General features: G+C 35.3%; 1 non-coding gene and 1 pseudogene across 1 annotated transcript; both read left to right on the forward strand.

Moving 5' to 3' along the window:
* The first annotated feature begins 5,952 nt into the window (after nt 1–5,952).
* Nucleotides 5,953–6,098, forward strand: LOC112517537 (annotated as a pseudogene).
* A 347-nt stretch (nt 6,099–6,445) lies between these two features.
* LOC112517512 lies at nt 6,446–6,606 on the forward strand. Its single transcript, XR_003069707.1, has one exon. It is a non-coding gene; the product is annotated as a U1 spliceosomal RNA (small nuclear RNA).
* Nucleotides 6,607–8,992: the final 2,386 nt, after the last annotated feature.

Genomic DNA, 8,992 nt, shown 5'->3' on the forward strand with positions numbered 1-8,992 from the left:
GAGTGCATAAATTGACTCAAGCAATGAACAGCAAAGGAAATATCAGGTCTAGTAGCTAACAAATATATCAACCTTCCAATTAACCTTTGGAAGCCAGTTTGATCAGTTAAAGGAGGATCATTTACATTAGAAGAATCAGTAATAACCAAATTCATATCCATGGGAGTGTTACATGGTTTAGAACCTAAATAACCAAAATCATTAAGAAGTTCTAAACAGTATTTTCTTTGTGACATACAAATACTATTACCGTATTCTAAAATTTCAATACCCAAGAAGAATTTTAGTTTTCCTAAATCTTTTATTAAAAACTTTCCTTTCAAGAAATTCTTAATATTGTTAACTTCTGAAACAGAATTTCCAGTTACAACTATATCATCAACATAAACAAGAAGAATTACAAACACAGAATCAAATTTCTTTGTAAACAAAGAATAATCATTTATGCTTTGAATGAAACCATGTTCAATAAGACAGGAAGACAACTTGGCATACCACTGTCGTGGTGCCTGTTTTAACCCATATAGTGACTTAACCAACTTACACACATGTTTATCTTTGGTATCATAATAGCCTTCTGGGAGAGTCATATAAACTTCTTCATTCAGATCACCATACAAAAAAGCATTATTTACATCTAACTGGAAAAGACTCCAACTGTTTTGAACAGCTAAAGAAACAACACATCTAACGGTGACCATTTTTACGACTGGAGAAAATGTTTCTTCATAGTCTAATCCCTCCCTCTGACTGTAGCCTTTAGCTACTAGTCTGGCTTTATACCTTTCAATCTCACCCGTGGATTTATACTTAATCTTATAAATCCACTTACAGCCTATGGGTTTTCTACCAGGGGGTAAGGTAGTAACAATCCAAGTACCATTCCTATATAAGGCCTCCATTTCATTATTCATAGCCTCTATCCAATTAGGATCATTACAAGCTTCATGAAAATTCTTTGGTTCAACAGATTTATTTAAACAGGACACAAAACACATATTTTCAGAAGACAAAAGTGAATAATTAACCACCTTCTCTAATCCGTATTTAACTTTTCCTTCAACAACATAGTCATCAAATTTTTTAGGAAAATTAGACACTCTGGTAGATTTTCTAGCTTCTGAACTAGAAGACAACCTAGAACTACCCTCAGACCTGAGACTAGACGAATGATCATCATTAGATTGTATACCGGCAGCCACTTCAGTGCTACTCATGAGTTGCCTACTGGTAACTCGTTCAATATTATTACTGACTTGATTTAAARAGTCACTAGATAAAGACTCAGTTGTGCTGCCAAGTGGCTCCTCAGTGGCAGCTCTAGTTTGGCTACCAGGCATATTATAAGTGTTGAAATCAGATCTTGACTGAGAAGTAGATCCATCAGTGGAGTTGTCTCGAGGTTCATCATTGGGAGTTTTATCCACATTTTCATTAGATGAACTATATAGAAAGAAATTTAATCTGATAACATCATCATGATTGGGTTCATCAATTTTATTTATTCTCATTTTAAAAGGAAAGATGTTTTCGTAAAATTTAACGTCCCGAGAAACAACAATTTTCTTTGTTTCCAAACTAAGCAATTTATAGCCCTTTTGAGAGCCAGCATATCCTAAAAGCACACATTTTTCAGATTTTGGCAAAAACTTATCAGTGACATTAGGTATGCTAGCAAAACACAAACATCCAAAGCATTTAAGATGAGAAAGAACAGGTTTGAACCCATAGACCAGATCATAGGGACACTTACCGTTAAGAACAGAAGAGGGAGTTCTATTAATCAAGTAGGTGGCAGTGAGAATACATTCACTCCACAAGTTAAGCGGAACTCCTCCCTGAAATAATAAAGCCCTAGCAACATTTAAAAGATGACGATGTTTTCTTTCCACCACCCCATTCTGTTGGGGTGTGTAGACACAGGAAGTCTGGTGTAAAATACCTTTGTTTTTGAAAAAATCACTTAAACTTTTACTCATAAATTCAGAACCATTGTCAGTTCTAAAAATTTTAACAGCCTTTTCAAACTGAGTATTAAGCAGATTGTAAAATGTAATAATGTTTTCCTCCACTTCATATTTACCTTTAAGTAAAAAAACCCAGACAGCTCTAGTGTAATCATCAACGACAGTCAAAAAGTATTTAAAACCTTCTTTGGTCTGAACATGGTACGGACCCCATACATCAAGATGAACCAAGTCACCTAAACTTTTAGTTTTATGAACACTAGAATCAAAACTTTCACGGGTTTGCTTTGCCTTATGGCAAATCTCACAAGGACCATAGCAGTCACTATCAATTCTAAGGTCATTTTTAAGTAATTTCAACACTTGACTAGCAGGATGGCCTAAACGAGAATGCCATAATTGGGCAGAAGGAACAGAAGACATATTAGAAACAGTTATGGCACACGAGGACTCACCCTGAAACTTTTGGTCAAAGTAATATAGACCCCCTTCCTCACTACCAGTCCCCACTACGTTCTTTCGTAGTGAATCCTGGATATAACATTTAGTTTTATCAAAACCAACAAAAACATTATTGTCCTTTGTTAATTTGTGAACAGATAGTAAATTAACATTGAAGTCTGGAACTACCAACACATCAAACAAAATGACATTATTTGTCAACTTAAAATCACCAATTTTGTTTATTTTGGCTTTAGTGCCATTAGGATGACAAACTCTAAGATCAAGCTCAGAGATGTCAACCGTATTTTTCAAAATTTTGGAGTTATGTGTCATGTGCTGATTCGCTCCAGAATCAATGATCCAACCAGAAAGAAGGTTAATACCTGCCATATTAGCAGAAGCTTCCTCACATGGTTGTTTTTGTTCAATAAGCCCAAGAAGTTTATTTATCTGTTCTTCAGAGAAAGGAAAAGGGGTGACAGATTGGGTATTCTTAGAGTGAGTAATATCAGAGACATTAGCATTATTGTTGCTAAAGTTATTTTTGAAATTAGAATTTTGAGGTCTAGATCGATTTTGAGAGTTATTAGGAAAACCAATCAGCTTGAAACACCTTTCAATGGTGTGTCCCGTCATGCCACAATGTTTACAATTTAGCAGAGTATTTTTCCCAAAACGTTTTTTATTATCTGTGGACTTGCTAAAAAATGCAGAGTTTTGAGACTTGGTTTTAGATGAGGACACATTACTACCACGATGAGACTCTTCGCGAGAGACAATAGAGAAAGCAGTTTTGACAGATGGTAAAGGATCCCTCGTGAGAATATTGCTCCTTATGGGCTGGTATAAATCATCCAGACCCATAAGAAACTGCATAAGTTTGATCAGATTTGTGTGTTCCAAAAATTCGTGTGAGGCATTACATGTACAAGTAGGAAGTTTAACAATGGCGTCAAACTGTTTCCATAATGAGTTTAATCTGTGATAGTAATCAGAAACAGAAGATCCATTTTGACACAAGGAATTTATTTTTTGATACAGATTGAACATGACAGACCCGTCAATTTTATCATATGTCTCTTTTAATTCGTCCCAAACCTTTGAGGCCTCTTTAGAAAAAACTTGACCTAAAAATAAATCTTCCGTCAAAGAACTCAAAATCCATGAAAGGACCACTGAGTTACATCTGTCCCATTGTTTTTCAAGAAGGGGATCATTAAGAGGTCTGGGACAGGATCCATCAATGAAACCGATTTTATTTTTTGTTTCAAGAGCAAGAATCATAGCACATGACCAAACCTTGTAATTATCCGTCCCACACAGTTTCATAGTTAACAGAGGTGTTCCGCTCGTATCACTAGGGTGCAGATACAATGGATGTCCAAAATCAAGATTGGTGATTTTGGAATCCATTGGTCTACTAGTGACAAGCTCAGAACCAGACATATAGAAAGGCACACAAAGGAAACTAAGACAGATGAAAGCAGGATTCCTAAAACACTTAGAGTGCTAGGTCAAGCTAACTGTCTAGCTCCTTAAAAAAAAGAAAAACACACAGAAAACAGAAACACAGAACAAATGCACAAAGGAAGAACAGAGGAAGCCAAACCTGACAATCAGCAAYAAAGCTTTAACCAAGGGTTAAAGAAGGAATATACGAACCAGGATAGCCTGAACAGACAGATTGGAACCTCAAGGATCCCAAGAGATTTTGCCGATAGGATCACGTAAAGCAGGAACAAAACAACTCTAAACAGGGTAAACACAGTACATATACGAAACATTATAACAACCAGATCCAAGAACAAACATAAAGAACTAATAACAGATCTTAAAGAAAGATGACACAGCGCATATATATTGATATGACTGTGACAACCATAAGAACAATCCAAGTCTAAAGGCATGAACCGTAAGATCTAATATTATGTAAACAATGTGCAAATATAACAGATCTGACCATAAGCATAGGAGGGTTACCCAGATTCGAAAAATGATACAGATCTAAAAATATGATGCATACCATATATTGTGATATGGTTGTAACCAAACAAAATAACGAATCTGATTATAAACATAGAAAGCTTACACCAGATTTGAAAAAAGATTCAGATCTAACGAATATAATACAGACCACATATATGTATGGCTGTAACCAAACAAAAAAATCGAGCATGTATATCCAAACAAACAGAACACAAGAAGCAGATATGTATAACAGATCGAAATGGTAAATCGAGACYTTAAAAGGATCTTAGAAACCCACAACTAGATCTGATCATGTACATATTACTAATCAAGATAAGAACGAAGATATACAAGAAATACCACATCTCAACAACGATTCAAAAGAAATAACAAGAGTATTACGCCATATGAGTCGGCACAAAGAAGATCGACAGATCTGTATGGCTTCGACAGAGGCGATCATTTACTCAAGAACAAGAAGGAAGATGAAGAGTTTACCTGGAAGCTTTGAACACAAATTGATAAGACCAGCAGAACTCGAGCACGCAACCTCTTACGAAATAGCGAAACCAGATCTGAGGCTYTGATACCATGAACAAATATATGAAAATATATTTATTCAATGATTTGAACAACATACAAAGAAAAATATAAAGGCAAACCTAACTATTTGTTAATCAAAATGATTAACAATTTTATGAACAAAACTTAACCTAATATGTATCTTCGTAACTTCTAGAAATAGAGAGAGAATACAAATGTATGAGATGTAAACAAAATGAATCTGAATGAAATTGTGATCTGCAGAATATGCCCTTTATATAAGAATCCAGAATTGACAGGAAAGACCCTCCAACTTTATGAATATTACTCCGCTAACCCTGATCTTCTACTCACTGTGAGGCGCAGTCCCTGACTTCATATAAAGCATACTTATCTGATTCCTTTCAACATTACCTATCATTCAAAAGTAAAGATTGTAAGTTCAAAGCATCTTTTAACAATAACGACTGAATCAAGTTAAATGTTTTGGGTGGCTTCAGATTATAGAGCTACTGATGAAGTTGATACTAATTGTTGTCAAGACACTGTTTCAACCTGGACATCCAATTTCTTTCTCCTTCTCTGGTTCACTTGGGATTATTCAGATTCTTATGGTTTTTTGAATCCAAGAAACTTGTTATAATTTTTTGAATCCAAGAAACTTGTTATGGTTTGTGGCCCTAGAGTCACATAGTTTGATAGTTGGGATCATGGTGGTGGTTGTTGTGTCAAGTAGTAATTATATTCTCACAGTCTGGCTATTTTTCAGATTGTATAGAACCGCTAGACCACTCAAACCGCCAAAAAACGGTCCTGACTTCGTTAGCGATCTTTGACACCCATAAGGCTGGTGGAAGTTCGAAATATGAAATCAGCTTTAACACCAAGGCTGGTGGAAGTTCCAACAATGAAGTGATGTTCCGAATAGAAATCAACTTTAAGTTGATTCCTATTTCGAAGAACCAATTATTTTTAGGGTACTAATAATCTATAAGTTGTGTCATTAATCCTGTACTCGTATTCTGGAACCAATTATAATGGTCAATACACGTCAACAAACCAGATGTGGAACCAAGCGAACTATTCTTTCGCCTTTTACTACAGAATACCGTGTGCTCATTACAACAAGTGGCATACGCCTATTTTTGGAGAGGTTTCCTTTCTTTTTTTTGGAATGCCTCTAACAATTAACCCAAACCCGATTTAGAACATCTCATTTAATTGAAGTATATTTTTCAAGTTATACAAGATCCCATACCACAAAGGTTGGCATTCATTATCCATGGTGAATCCTTGTTTCATTTTTCTGTCCTACGTTCCTTTAGTGATTTTGTTGTCTAATTCCTTCTCTAAATACATGATCATTCTCTAAAGGTTTCTTATGTACAAACCAAAGTGCATTTATATAATTATAAACATAAATAATCATATAAAACTAGTAATTAAGATCCCACATGGGTGTTGGAATGAAAGCTGCAGCCACAGGAAAAGCCATATAAGAAGACTGTTTTACAACTTTTTACTTACTTACCTGGACGGGATCAATGAGTGATCAATGAGGCCTATTTTCTAGGTTGGTGACCTCCATTGCACTTAGGAGGGGTGCCAGCTTAAGGTCGGCCCAAGTGGTCAAGCCTACGTCATAATTTGTGTTAGTGGGGGCCTGCGTTCGCGCGGTCCCTAACCAAACATCCAGTCCTAATAGAAGCTTGTTTGCTTCTTTTTATTCTGTGGGATATTAGAAAGTAAGCTAGACAATTATTATGTTTGGTAGTTATTGACAGTTACTATGAACAGACGCAATGGTTCAGTCTGTATGTATATATATGTGTTGTATGTACTCGGATATGATTGATGTAAACATCAGATTGGTTTATGAATAAAATTGCAGTATTGTGGTTATCGATTCTCTGTATGGTGTGTTAATCTTCCCAACAAACTGGTATCAGAGCCCATGACTTTATCTGGTAAAGGTTTGCAACCCCAATTGTCGAAACTTAATGGTAGAAATTACCATCAATGGAACATTCAAATGAAAGTCTTGTATGAATCTCAAGATCTTTGGTCCATCATTGAAAATGGATTCATTGAACCAGATGATATTTTGAAATTAACGACACAAGAACTTGCAGAATTAAAAGAAATAAAAAAGAAAGACAGGAAGGCGTTGTTCTTTATATATCAAGCAGTGGATGAAATGATCTTTGAGAGAATCTCCAATTCGAATACATCCAAGCAGGCCTGGGATACGTTGAATAAGACTTATAGAGGGGAAGAGAAAGTCAAATTGGTTAGACTCCAGACACTCAGATGCGAATTTGATAACCTGCATATGAAAGACTCAGATTCAATTGAAGATTATTACAATCGAGTAATTCTCCTTGTTAACCAGATGCGTATTAATGGTGAAATCCTTGAAGATACCAGGATCATATAAAAGATTCTTCGAAGTCTGACTAGAAAATTCGAATATGTGGTGGTGGCCATAGAAGAATCGAAGGATGTCTCAACCATGACATTAGAAAGTTTGATTGGAACTTTGCAGTCTCATGAGTTAAGGCTTAAACAATTTGACAACACAAGTTCGACATCATCTGATCAAGCCTTTCAAGTTCAATCTACAAGTTTAAATTCATACGATAAACAGAAGACTAGTGATCTGGGTAAGGAAAAAAATGTCGAAAATACAAGCAGGGAGAAAGGAAAAGGGAGACCTCTGTCACAAATACAATGTTATCATTGTTTGAAGTTTGGACATACAAAAAGATTCTGTAAAAGGCGAATTGCAGAAGAAAAGGGTGCTAGTTTTGTGCACAAAGAGGATGAGAATGATCATGAGACTTTCTTTATGTTGTTTGGTTCTCATGATGAAACAGATGATTATTGGTACCTTGACAACGGGTGCAGTAACCATATGTCTGGTAATAAGGATTTGTTTGTGTTTATTGATGAATCCTACAAAAAGGAAGTGCATACTGGTGATGATAAACGACTAGATGTGAAAGGGATTGGTGATGTTTTAGTCAAAACAAAGAAGGGCATCAAGAAGATTCAAAACGTTTATTATGTGCAGGGTTTAAAACATAAACTGTTGAGCATTGGACAACTCTTATTGAAGGGGTATGATTTGCATTTCAAACAAAACATGTGTGAAATTGGAGACTTGAATCATAATCTTCTGGGAAATATTAGTATGACTTCCAACAAAATGTTTCCTTTAAGATTTCTTGAAGATTCATCGTTTGCATGAATCCTACAAAAAGGAATTAGAGACTTGAATCATAATCTTCTGGGAAATATTAGTATGACTTCCAACAAAATGTTTCCTTTAAGATTTCTTGAAGATTCATCGTTTGCATTCAAGATGACAGATCAACAATTGGCTCAACTCTGGCACAAAAGACTTGGACATGTTAATTTTGGTTACCTGGATCAGATGTGTGAACAGAATATAGTAAGAGGAATGCCTAAACTATTTGTGTCAAATGAAGCCTGTGAGAGTTGTGCTCTTGGAAAGCATTCAAGGAATTCTTTTCCACAAGAAAAGGTATGGAGAGTCGCACAACCTCTTGAACTTATACACACAGACATATGTCCTCAGATGATTATAGTAGAAAAGCTTTGGGTTTATTTTCTAAAAGAAAAATCAGAAGTTTTTGAAAGATTCAAGAACTTCAAAGTTTTTGTTGAAAAACAAAGAGACAAGGAGATTAAAACTCTAAGATCAGATTGTGGGAGAGAATATAATAGCCATGTTTTTAAAGAATTTCTACAAAATGAAGGCATTTTACATCAGTTTACCACTCGCTATACACCCCAACAAAATAGGGTGGCAGAGCGCAAAAACTGCACATTACTTGAGATGGCAAGAAGTATGTTAAAAGAGAAGAATTTGCCAAATGAATTATGGGTTGAAGCAGTTGCATGTGCTGCATACATCTTAAATCATTCACCCACAAAAAAGTTTGTCAAATATTGTAACACCCTAAAAATATAAGGCAAAAAGGACTGAAATGAGTAACGAAAAAAAATCAGAATTTTATAAAAAGAATTCACCCAACAAAAGGGGT

The sequence above is a fragment of the Cynara cardunculus genome, assembly GCF_001531365.2.
Source record: "Cynara cardunculus var. scolymus isolate 2C chromosome LG 8, CcrdV1, whole genome shotgun sequence".
NCBI lineage: Eukaryota > Viridiplantae > Streptophyta > Magnoliopsida > Asterales > Asteraceae > Cynara > Cynara cardunculus.